This window comes from Pezoporus occidentalis, unplaced genomic scaffold (assembly GCF_034315485.1).
Source record: "Pezoporus occidentalis ecotype Australia unplaced genomic scaffold, CSIRO_AGI_Poc_V1 ctg101, whole genome shotgun sequence".
Lineage (NCBI taxonomy): Eukaryota > Metazoa > Chordata > Aves > Psittaciformes > Psittacidae > Pezoporus > Pezoporus occidentalis.
The window spans coordinates 1,247,231-1,259,600 of NW_026912791.1; the positions used below are offsets into that span (position 1 = coordinate 1,247,231).

At 38.6% G+C, this 12,370-nt stretch overlaps 1 long non-coding RNA gene across 1 annotated transcript; it reads left to right on the forward strand.

Moving 5' to 3' along the window:
- The first annotated feature begins 5,319 nt into the window (after nucleotides 1-5,319).
- LOC134160665 (uncharacterized) lies at nucleotides 5,320-11,668 on the forward strand. Its single transcript, XR_009963653.1, has 2 exons — nucleotides 5,320-5,408; nucleotides 10,344-11,668. It is a non-coding gene; the product is annotated as an uncharacterized LOC134160665 (long non-coding RNA).
- Nucleotides 11,669-12,370: the final 702 nt, after the last annotated feature.

Below are 12,370 nucleotides of genomic sequence, written 5' to 3' on the forward strand. Positions count from 1 at the left end.
TGATGGCAAAAATAAATTTGCTTAACTTTTAAGTTCTGAGTGTTCAGAAATTGCAACAGTTTACATAGCAACATTCTGGTAAACTCTTTAACCAGCAATTTTAAGAACAGTTTATACATGTTAAAGTTGATTTAACTATTCTTGCTTCTTCCTTCATGCAGGGAGTTTGACTAAGTGCTCTCCTGAGATCCCTTCTAGTCGTGTGTTTCTCTGATTTTAATTTACATGGAACTAAAAAAATCTAGGTCATTCTATTAATTTTTATACATCAAGTGAAAATCTTAGAGACATGAATAATTCTGTAAGCTAGAATACAAAAACTTTTTAAAAACAGTCTTGCCATAATCATGAAGTAAAATAAATAGTAAAATGAAGTAAAATGTTTTCAATATACACTATGTACTTCAATTAAAGTTGAAAAGAAACAAGGAAGATAGTACAATATTTACAGTTATTTATGAAAGTCCAGGATCTAAGAATTATTTTTCCCTTGGATGCTGGTAAATAATAAGTTATTTCTTCCTCTTTACTTAATCAAAGTTGCTGGCAGTTGTCAGGTTTTTTTGAGGGGGGTTTGCCAAGTAATGTTTTGTCTAACAGTAATTTTTGAATCTGAGTTGTTTGCTCTAGGTTCACTAGATCATATTTGCTTGAAATAAGAAGGTAAGATAATGGTGACTCCATTTTCACATCTATCAGGAGAATAAAATTTTACTTTATACCTTTTACACTTCAGAGTGAACGTCTCTTGAGTCCTTACAGGAGGCTGACTTGACCTGGTTTTTGAGGGTTTCTTGTTTCTTGTCATCCACATGAGTAGAGAACAGGCCTAGCATCTTCTAGATAAATACTGACACTGGAGCTGTCTCTGTTGCTTGTACAAAACAACCGTGTCATAAGGACATTGAATTTAGCCTTTAGATAGTGGACACAGATGGGAAATCACATGCATAAGTTGCAATGGTTGGAACTAGATGATCTTAAGGTCCTTTCCAATCCTAACTATTCTATGATTCTCTGAAACTGCACATAAGAATGAACTTGCCCATTGTCCCATGTACGTTTTCAAAGTTATAGGCAAGGCTGTACTGTTTGGTACTTGCATCCAGACTTTCTGCTGGTTGAAATCATCATGGATTTCACAAAACAAAAGACATTTTATACTTAATTGGGTTCAGAATCCTTAGGAAAATGTTGTTTGCTTTTATAAGTACGTAAATCAGAGGAACAAAACCTGAATTTGTTTCTTTAAAGCTATACAGTGAAACAGTTAAATCTGTATGTCGCCTGACTTCAGTTTAGAAATTACTTCTTGGGCTGATTAAAATATACTAAAAAGCAGCCGCTACTGGACTTTTTCAAGTCTGTATGCTTATTAAAACCAGACAGCATGTGAAACAATGATATAGTCCCTTAACTAACAGTTTATCTTGCATGAAGGAAAATACCATTATATCAGTCTTGAAACCTAATTGCTATTTGACTGTGATCACATTAACTGCTTTTTGCTCCTAGAGTTACGCTTAAAAGGTGAATTCCTGGATTCATCAACAAGCTTAGTTTACATCAGTCTTTTTGAGAAGAAGCATTTTGTGAGTTGTGTTGATCAAACATTATTTTGATCACTTATACTTGTGTTAGACTTGATTAAATACTACAGAAGTCATCTTCCTGACAACAACCTCTTTTTCTGCTTGCACTCACAAAAAAAGAAATCCCTGGATCCCAACTGTGCCTGTAATGAAGGTGAATTGTGCTTAATGACTTAAAGAGTGCCATTTTGTGCTTAACAGTTTACATATTGCAAATTACCCTGTAAATACTCTGTTTCTAGATCAAATTAATTGTATAACAAGTTGTGCTGAGAGGCAGTGAATTTTCTTTGCTATTTTAGCTCTCAGAGTTTGGCAGCTTTAAATGGTTTTCTTAAAATCCTACTCATAAGCTTTATCATACTACCATATGAGCACTTGAAAACAGACATGGAATCCATGGTGGATGCGGTTGTTGCCACTTGTATTTAAAACAATAGCTGTTATGACATTTAGTGGACTTTGACTTGCTTGTCTTTATTAATAAACCAGTGTACTGGAAATTGCATGACTTCACATTTTATGCCCATATTTAATTAAATTAAAGATAAATGGCCAAGAGAAATTCACCTGTAATTACTGTGGGCTTACATGGTATTATCCCTGATTATACCTTGCCTAAATGCAGCTTACTCTCCAAGTGCTGGATCCAAAACATTTTCAACTGCATCCAAGTCTAGCACCAGTCGACTTTGAAATGAGCATTCAGACTCAGAGACTGGGACAAACCAGATATGAAAGGAAGCAGCAGGGAAGGGGAAGTGATACACCCGTAGCTGGAAAGTGAGTGACCAGACAGAAGTTTTGCTTCCTGAGCCCTTCTCCTGTGTTTTATCTTCCCATCATTCCTCTGCTTCAATAATACGCTTGTGCATTATCCTTCTCCTATGTCTCAGCTGTTAAATTTGAAACTAAATAAATGTATTGCAAGAAAGATGGAATGCGAGTTCCATAGACAAAACATCCTTTGCTTCTAAAGTACTGAATAAAGTACTTTATTTATCATTAACTCTGAAATTGTACCAATTGACCAAGCTGAGTGCTGGGTCACAACAATTCCATGCAATGTTACAGGCTTGGGGAAGAGTAGCTGGAAAGCTGCTCTGTAGAAAAGGAGCTGGGTGTACTGATTGACAGCCACCTTAATATGAGCCAGCTTGTGCCCAGATGGCCAGGAAGGCCAGTGTCATCCTGGATTCTATCAGAAAGAGTGTGGCCCACAGGATTAAGAAAGTGATCATCCCCCTGTACTCAGAAAATATTTTGGTTCATTTCCTTAAGTACTCTAGAATAAACATTCTCTGTCGACTTGAATCTTATCTAAATATCTTTTAAAGTGCTTGCACTCTCTTCTGCTTCCCATGTTAAAATCATTTTGTTAAAAATCTGGTGAGGCCACAGCTCAAAAACTGTGTTTGGTTTCAGGCCCCTCACTAGAAGAAAGACATTAATTTGCTGGAGTGTGTCCTAAGAAGAACAGCAAAGCTGGTGAAGGGTCTTACAAGGAGCAGATAAGGGAACAAAGGGTTGTATAGTCTGGAGAAAAGGAGGCTCTTATCACTCTACAACTACCTGAAAGGACAATAGAGCAAGGTGGGTGTTGGACAAGAGGAAATGGCCTCAAGTTGCACCACGGGAGGTTTAGATTGGATATTAGGAAAAAATTCTTCACTGAAAGGGGTGTCAAGCATTGGAACAGGCTGTGCAGGGAAGTAGTGGAGTCACAATTCCTGGAGGCATTTAAAAGTTGTGTAGATGTAGCACTTGGGGACATGGCTTAGTAGTGAACTTGACAGTGTTAGGTTTACAGTTAGACTCAGTATCTTAAAGGTGTTTTCCCACCTAAATGTGAATCTGTCATTCTGTTCCTAATAATAGAGGATGTTTCCTCTATTCCCCATTACTCAAAGGACAGCTTTCCTGTCTGAAATGAACTAGGACTGAAAGCAGAGTTGAAAACATTGTTGTGGTACTTAAATGATCTTTAAGGAAAAGCTCCAAGCCACTGATTTTGGATCAATATAAAATCACTAAGTCACTGATGACTAAAGCCAGTCTTCCTGTTCAGTGATAGGAAGGTGAGCCGAGTTCATAGAGGACAGGAAAATATTTCATTTGGAAAATATCCTCAAAAACCTCTGCAGTCTCCTACCTTATTAGCAATTTTTGTGTTCAGACAGTGTTTCACTGTGCTGTTTCTTGCAGCCACCCATTTATCAAGGGCTGTGTCAAATGCAAGTCTTAAACAGTTTGACTGAACTGATGTGTACTATTCTGCAGGTGTATAATGCAATGACAACCTGAACTTCAGATTTTATGAGACTGGTGCTTCCAGTGACATCTACTCCAAAAGCACTTGTAACAGGAACACTGTGATTGATATATTGGCAACAGTCTCGTATCAGAAGCTGTCTTAGAAAGAGAATAAAGAAAAACTACAGTCTAAAGTAGATTCAAGTAAGAAAGTAATGGTCAAAACTAGAAGTGGAACAGTGTGCTTTGTGTACTTTGTCAGAACTTAGTAAATGATCTAAGTGGAGAATTCTGAAAGTAAACTGTCTTGCAGGGCATAAACAGATTTACATCAATCTAGCTCAATTATGCAGCATTTTTTAAATGTGTTTTGGTTGTGGAAACCCTTACAGTCATTTGAACTTTCTGAAATAAAAGCTGAGGTGTGAATGCCAAAGAACATTATATTAGCTGTTGCAGAAGTAAAAACTGCAACACTGAAGGGGACTTTAATGCTGTGGTGATGTCCACATAGAAGTTTGCACTATTTTACCTACATTGGCATTTAAACTTGCTTTCTCTGTTTGCAAAATGAGTGATGCAACAGTAACATTTGGCTCATTTGAAACTTTACTTTCAATATTCAAGTGGTTAAATGAATTTCTGTGCTTAGCACCTTCTACTTTAATATGTGTAAACAGTCACTAAGAGAAGCAAATGATTGTGTACCTTACCAATTTTTGTCCCATTTCTACATCCATGAGCAAAGTGGCTCATTCATTTTTCATACCAGGGAACTGCTGTAAAATTAAAATCCTCTTTGCAAGTGAGGCACCTGGGTGCTCATGTAATAAGCAAGATAGAGTAGAACAGGAGAAAATTAATAATTCTGTCCTTACAGCAGGACTATACTATTATGCTGTGTGTTAAGGCGTGAGCCAAATATTGAAGATTATAGAAAGCCCAAACCACTGAACAGCTTCGTGTTAAATGAACATTGTCTGTTTTATGCAGCGAAGGCAACAAGGGTCCAGAAGAAACAATTGTATGTGATTGAGTAGTTAAAGACTTGTTCATACCATACTTATTCACAACAATAGGACTACAAGAAAGTTGCATAAGCAATTTTAATTTTAGTATTTTGTAACTTTTAAAGTACATGGTTTTTGAAATTTGAAGACATCTATGCAATGTATACTTTATATGTAATTTCAATCTTTCAGCCTCTGTGATTATTTTACATGTTTCTACTGCTATCTGAAAATGACCCAATTCCTTCTAAAAAATTGCTGTACCCATCGACTGTAAAATGTATATTTACAGTGCATAAATAAGAGACATACAAATAATACAAACAAGAAAGGGTTATAACGATGGAGCTAAGCTGCAGTAGTATTGAGGTAAACCAGACTGGCTTAATTGCAAGAGCTTTGCATGAGGTTCTGGTAGGAGAATATCTTATTGCTTAGCCAGATGTTGTGAGTTTGCCCTGCATGTGAGAGAGATGATACAGCTCATTTGCTCTTCAGAACCCTGTGGTGTGAGGTAGTAAGCTGGAATAGTTTAGTCACCACAACTTTGAAGGTAGGGATTAATCCTAAACAGGCTTACATGTTTGCCCTTTTTTTTGTTTGTTTGTTTTATTGGTGTCTTTTTTAACACAAACAACAAATTTTACTAAAATATGTGACATTAATTGGAAACCACTCTCCTCTAGAAGAAGACAGAAGACTGCTAAGACTGTAAGTAATCTGATTTATAACTGCCTCAGGAAACTGTTTGTATCTGTTGTTCTTTTTTGTTTAATGCCCTTCCAGTAGAACAACTGATATATTTGTCTGTGATAATTATTGTGGAATACTTTATATTGTTATATGCTTTTTTTATTTGGGATTTTTTAAAAAACATGAGGGAAATCAAGGTGAGTAAACTGGAAGGTGGTAGAGAGTCAAAGTCTCTTCAAGTCTCATTTAACTGTTGCTTACCCTTGAACAGTTGCTTGTTGAACAGTTGCTGTTTGTCCCCTGTGAAATGGATGTGTCTCAGTGGGAATAGTTGTAAGCTCTTTCTGCTAGTGGCAGAGGTCTGATGTAGAGACTGTTGTTGCATTTTCTTCTTCCCTGGAGATTTTTACTGGCATCAGCAGAAGCACCATGCGTTCTATCAGGATGTAAAAACGAAATACCAAAAGCGGGTGAAAAAAAACAGGCTGACCATAGATTTAACTGAAACTGGCTAAACTTTTAGTGGTAAATTAAACCTCTCTTTTCTTTTATCAAGTATCTCATACCTTTTAATAATGTTAGAAGTTAAAATATAGATATGAAAAATTGTTTGCTGGTGTATTACTCAGTCTTACAGTGCTAATTATGATGGGGAGTTAGTTCTAGGTCACTTCTCTGGGATATATCTATAAGATTGGGCACCAGGATAGCACAGCTGCCTAGACTTTGAGCCATAAGGGCTGATGGTGCAAAAGAGCATCCAGAACACACACACAAAAAAAGATGCATTACTGCTACTACATCTTCTGCTGATCTTCAGCATTATCATTGTTATCATTCAGACATACAGCTCTTTCCTAGATCTAGCAGAACTCAGTGTCAGCCTCACCTTTTGCAGATATCAGCCTGTAGTGCTCATGGAGCGGTTCTGCTGCATCTGTGCACATCGAGTGTGTCAACCTGGAGTCTGTGCCCACCAGTTCTAACAGCTCTGCCATGATGCTAGATGGATCTCACTTGTGCAAACTGCAATTTACAGACACTGGTGTTGCACACAAAATTTTAATCTTGTGTGCCTTTAGGATTTCAATTATATTAGTATCCATTTATTTCCTCATAGTTAAAATACTCTTTTCTAAACTCATACAGGTAATATGTCTAGCAGTTGATGTTCTTATGGGTTGGGAACTGTGGGACATCAGACTTGTGACTTAGAGCTGTCTATTTAGGAAGCAAAGCTCTCTATGCTTTCTGTGCTTCATGAACACTTGTCAGTTGCCTTAGTACCTTCAGCTGTTGCACGTGGGCTTTGTTATATGGGTTGATACATCAGTTTCTGAATCAGTAAAAACTTCCTCAATGACTGACCTCATAGTCAGGTAAATGAGCAATTGCCTATGTGCTCTGTAATTTGTGCAAAGAGAGCCACAGAACAACCCAAACACAACTGCTAGTCACATTTAATGCAAACGTAGGCTACAGTTCAGCCAGTAACTGGGCTATGGTCAAGTACAAATAGTAAAAAAAAAATGAAATTCAGGGTACTCCTCCCACAATATTTTATCAATTGTAGTATGTCTGAAGCTCTCCAAAAATAATTGAATTACACACTGAAATGTCCATGTACGAAATAATGTTTAATATCATAAGCTGACAAAGAAAGGGTTAACATGGTCTCTGAACGATACAAGGACTAACTGCCATGTGTTTACTGGACTGGGAGGGTGGTTGGGTCAGCTGCTAACTCCTTTGATCTCATCATGGGGTGATTGGCCAGGACTGGGACCTAAAATGCTTCTGGGGTAAAATGTGGGTTGCTAAGACTCACCTGTGGTGGGGGGTTTCCTTCTTTTGCTTTTCCTTTTTTTTTTCCCTTTCTGTGCCAAAGTTTGGTGGCATACATTTCTTCCAGTCCTTCACTTTAAGTCCTGATGAGATTTATTTTTACTGGTGCTAGACATCTAGAAGGAGAGTCTTCTGGCTGAGTGAGACCTGAAAAGCCAGACATTTGTGATTTGGCCAAGCTTTGAGAGTCGAACCACAACTTCAGAGCCTGATACTGACCCATGTGCTTTTCCCCAGATCTGTTCTGCTTTCATCTGCGGGTCTGAGTTTTCAAGGGAAAGAAGGCAGGGTTGACAATCATCAAGGTGTTCTGTGAGTTTGTTACTGCTGGCTGATGCAAATTTTCTTTATGGAAGTATTTGGTTCCTTCTTAAAAAGAAAACAAAGTCAGTCATGCTGCATCCAGTTCTCACTGTGTGTGGCTTCACAGTTTCATAATACTGGTCTCCCTTCCTATTCTGGAGTTGAGTCTCATGCTCCACTCCTCACCCTGTATGATGATAAAGAGTTCTTTAACTATTGCCCTTGCCACTCGAGTGAGGAAATGAAGGTGCAGGGCTACATGAGGTCGTAAAGCTGGTGGTCTTTTTCAGGAGCTTGCAATTCTGTGCATTCAGGTTGAGGTTAACTTGCTTGATATCTGGCAGCTTTGAACGCTTTTATTTCCTAGTGGCTCCACTGCCCAGTAATAGTGGATAATGGAAAATCAGCTGTATTCTTTCTGTGCCAATACTAAACTCCTGCTTCTGAACAATCTGGACTATCTCCAGGAGCAAATAAAACATTTGCTTCCAAACTATTCTGTATCTGAACTGCCAGATACTCTGACTATTCCAGAATACTCTCTTCATGAAAACACTTGATTCTTTCTTCTCCTCTACAAAAACTTTCAGTGTTTTCTATGCACTTTAAAAACAGAAAAGAACTGTGATCAAATGTAAAGACTGTATTTCTAATTATAGAACTTGACTTTTTTACAGGATCATGATCAAATAGTTTATTAGAGGGGTTGTTTGTTTTGGGGTCCCAGGGGGTTGGGGTCTCCTGTTTATTGGTGTTATTGGGGGGCTGGGGGTGTTGGTTTTGATTGTTTTGGGGGGGGTGTTTGATTTTTGCTTTGCTTTGGGTTTTTGTTTATTTGCTTAAGCTGTTAGTCGTTTACATGCAAAACCAGAACAACTATTGTAAAAATTCAACTTTTGTTTTAACTAAAGTGAAAACATCTTCACAGTGTAGGCTTACTGCACATTAATGCTTTAGTAATCTATGTTCTCTCACTCTTTGTCCTATTTACAATTTTCATCTTTTCTGTCTTCACTGATTGCATAACAATTCATCTTAGATTTATATTTTTCTCAGTTTTTGTGATTTTTCTACCACTGTGAGATCGTTCTATTACAACTTTTTTCAGCTGTGAGATGCATTATGCTTTTGCCTATGAAGTGATTCAATTGTATGTAATGATCTGATATTTCTCAGGGTTTAGATTTCAATGTTGCAAAGAGGAGAGAACATTAAATCTTCAAAGCAAAAGCAGTCGTGAACATAAAATTTGACAGTGGAGTTTTCTCAGATCGTTAGAAATCAATGCTTTCATTTTCCTGAAGAATACGTGAAATATGCGTCGAATATTTTAGTCAGGGCCTGTCCTGACTGGTCTTACCTATTTACTCAGTTGGCCTTTTCATTGCTCCCCTGGTTCTAAAAGCACATCTTGGTCCCTTCAACTTTTCTGTCTTGTTCCTTTTTTTTTCCCACGCTTCTCTAAACAGATAGTGATTCACTGTATGCACAACAATACTGAAACCTGATTCAGAAGACACAAATGAAGGTTTTCTTACATTGCTTATTTGTTTTGTAAGAGCAGAGTGAAGTGATAAAGCTTGCTGTGAAAACCAAAAATCCATGGAGTATTCACTGTCAGGTCGTGTGTTGGCACAAGACCATACAAGAGATACAGGCTTCAGAAAATGTTCTTGAGTTACTGGGGAGGAGAGGGAAGAAGTGAAATAGTATGTAGGTTGGAAAAATTGAGGGGACAGGACAACTTCTAGAGGGCAGTTATATGAATGAAAACCAGGGGTGTAAGTCTCCAGAGCAGAAAAAGAAGTATAATTGAGTCCTAGCTCTTGAGGAAAGTAAGGATAGAAGGAGTGGAGAATAGCTTAGGGGTATAAACTGGAGGAATGGTTGTTACTCTTTGTGATGACAGCCACAAAAGCTTATTAAACACTAGCACAAAACTAGCATGTGTAGTATGTTTGAACTGCCATCAAATGCAAGAATTGCTAAGCACTTGCGATTGTGACACTGTTGGGTGTCCTGGTAGAGTTTCCAGCATGCACCTTCTTCAGATGGCTATGATTTTCTCTGATATATCTTTGCTGGTCTCTGTCATGATGCAATTCTAATGACTACACAAACCTTGAGTCAGTTGGTTTATACATTCCTAAGGAAAGTTGGCATTATTTCCAGTCACCAATTACTCATTTACTGGTAGGCACTGACTAACAAGCAAAATAAGGTTTCTGGCCGCACTAGTTTTCATCTAAAATTAATGAATTAAATATCGTTGCATGAAGAAATGCAGAGGATGGTGTAGCACTTTCAGATTTTGGTCAGAGTGGTAATATCAATGGGAAAAATCCTAAGCTACTATTTACTAGTCCTGTGGAAACAACACATTTTAATGAAGAAAGACTTGTAAGTCTCATATCCTGGCATAAGCAGAGATTTTTAAAAAGCAGCAGCCCTGCATATATTTCTGTGGGAATGGTCTTGTGACCACTGCAGCCATTCATCCTTAACTGTGCTTCTTGAAGCCTTTCACATTTATGTTAGGGACTGCAAAAACACAGCACGTGGGGAAAATCTTTCATTTCCAAGACTAGATTTGCAGTTGATTAAGCACTAATCAAAGCCTGTTGGTCAATGACTTAACGTTCTCCAGGCACAGATTGAGAGCATCTTTCTTCGGATGTGGAGCTCACAGTGAGCTGAAAGCACCAGAGACCTCCCACATCTGGAGAGAGCAGCTCTTGAAGAAAACTAGCTGGAGATGATCTATGCATTGGGATGGTGTAGACTGATGTGCTCAAAGCATGGAGAAAGAACGAGAACTCATTCTGCCTTCTTGCCACCCCACTCTGGAGCTACCGCCCAAGAGGAGCAGAAATACATTATTACAATTCCTAGAAGGGTGAGCACAGCCTTCAGGTGCCTCTGCACAGTGGCATAAAAAAGGAGTTTCAAGGTTATCCATTCAACTATGGCAGTCCATGCCAGGTTGTGTCCCTCAGTTGCAGAAAGCTGACGTACATGCCCACCAGGATAGATGCTAGTAGCTTTACTGACAAGAGGGCTCAGCTTGGGAACAGCAGTTATACTTGCTGAGTAAGCCTGAATGGTTTCGTTTCAGGGTTTAAAGCCAATTGAAGAATTACAAGAGGGGAGGAAAATAAGTGCTCACAAAAAAAAAAAAAAAATAAAAAACATGTTGAAGATACATTATGTCCCTAGCTTCTTTCCACTAATGGATTTGAATCCTTGATGAAACAGTGTCACTCAAAAGAATATGGATCAGGAGTGGAGCAGGTGCAACCAGCATCAAGGGTTCAGCTCGCCCACACAAACACCCTTTTGTTGCCACAGTGGAAAGGGCAACAGCAATTTTGAGAGCAAAGCAAGGGCAAATACTGGAAGTCACTATCAAATGCTACTAGAGACCTGTCATCATGGTCAGGGGCAACAGCTAAGAGCTTACTCAGGGTAAAATGAATAAGAACCATGTATCCAAACATACTGGGAGTTTGGGTGAGGGAACTTGAGATCTAGATGTGAAATGAGCTGTTGGCTACTGACTATATTTTAAATGAACTGAATCCAAAGCCAGCGAATCAACAACACCCTGAATACTAAAAGATTTGAAATCCAGGTCAGGACCTTTTGATGCGTTATGTCACTTTTTTTCAGCTCCAGTTGTAATAAAGAGTAGCATAAGAAAAGCAGGAAGATATGAGGGCTGCTCACACAGCTACAGAAGATCAGCTGCCAGTTAAATACTGGGTACTGAGCCGAGACTGAAACTGGAAGGGATAAGATTATAAAAGTGTTTCCAGTAGGAATAGCAACTTTATAAAGGAGCTTGCTATGCACACAGCATGAAGAAAAAATGCTGAGGATGTACTAGAATAAGTCTGATTTTTGGAGCATACAAGTCTTTTAAGGATTCCTCATTTCACCAGCTGACCTGAATAAATGTTGCAAACAAAACCAGTTCCTGGGATTCTGTGTCCTTCCTCTGGCTGCCTGTGACTTTCTGTTCAGTTCACTGTTTTTCCCTCATGCAAATGATGGTGGTGGTTCAGCTCCTGGGAGAAAAAGCTGATACGTTATCATTTTATCATTGAACACAGCTGCTCTGAATTTTAATAGGTAAGTCTTCTGCATCTGCAAGTAGCATATGGCTAGCACAGAGCTGCAGCTTCAAGAGTCTCTTCCTGCTCACATCTCTATCAGGTAGCTGTGGAATGGAAACCTGCCACTTCAGCAAAGGCATTTAAAGCAGGCAAGCTGGGGGAAGATATACTGTGTAATACTGTGTGAACATGATGTAGGTGATGTCAGGTATCCTAATGTGTGCTTAATATAATCTTTCTGACTTTGCATTTGCGTACAGTAATGTCCTCTAACACTCTGCTGTTAATAGATGGAGTGCTTCCAGGGTGGTGCAATTGATAACCCATCTGTAGATCCTTAGTTGGAAGGAAAGGTCTTCAGTCAAGTGGGAAATCTCATCTAAGCCTGCAGCTTTCCCAGAAGGGAAGGATTGTAACTAGAGGGTTCATTTTAGCTGCAGCAACTGGAGCTGTATCAACCTCACAATCTCAGAGGCAGCTGGTAATAATAAACCTGAAAATGTTATTTACATGGTCTTGCCACTCAGACCCCTACCCTCTGGGGCTGCTGCCTGCATAC